This window comes from Cariama cristata, unplaced genomic scaffold, assembly GCF_000690535.1.
Source record: "Cariama cristata isolate BGI_N322 unplaced genomic scaffold, ASM69053v1 scaffold3432, whole genome shotgun sequence".
Classification (NCBI taxonomy): domain Eukaryota; kingdom Metazoa; phylum Chordata; class Aves; order Cariamiformes; family Cariamidae; genus Cariama; species Cariama cristata.
Window position 1 is genome coordinate 1 of NW_009604237.1, and position 266 is coordinate 266.

Sequence of the window (266 nt, forward strand, 5' to 3'; positions counted from 1 at the left end):
ACATAGCAATATAGAGGAGGTTTATGTAATATACAGTCATTAGCATAGTAATAAATGCAAATATAGTAATTCCTAACTGTTAACGCTGAACTTTATATGTTAATACTTTACAAACAAGAGTGACCTAAAGAAGAGTATCATAAAAAGGACTACAAAATTGCAAAGTCTCTGGACTACCAGTAGGAACTCATCAAGTACCAGTTCAGACTAGGACATAGAATCATAGAATCATTATGGTTGGAAGAGACCTCAAAGATCATCACGTC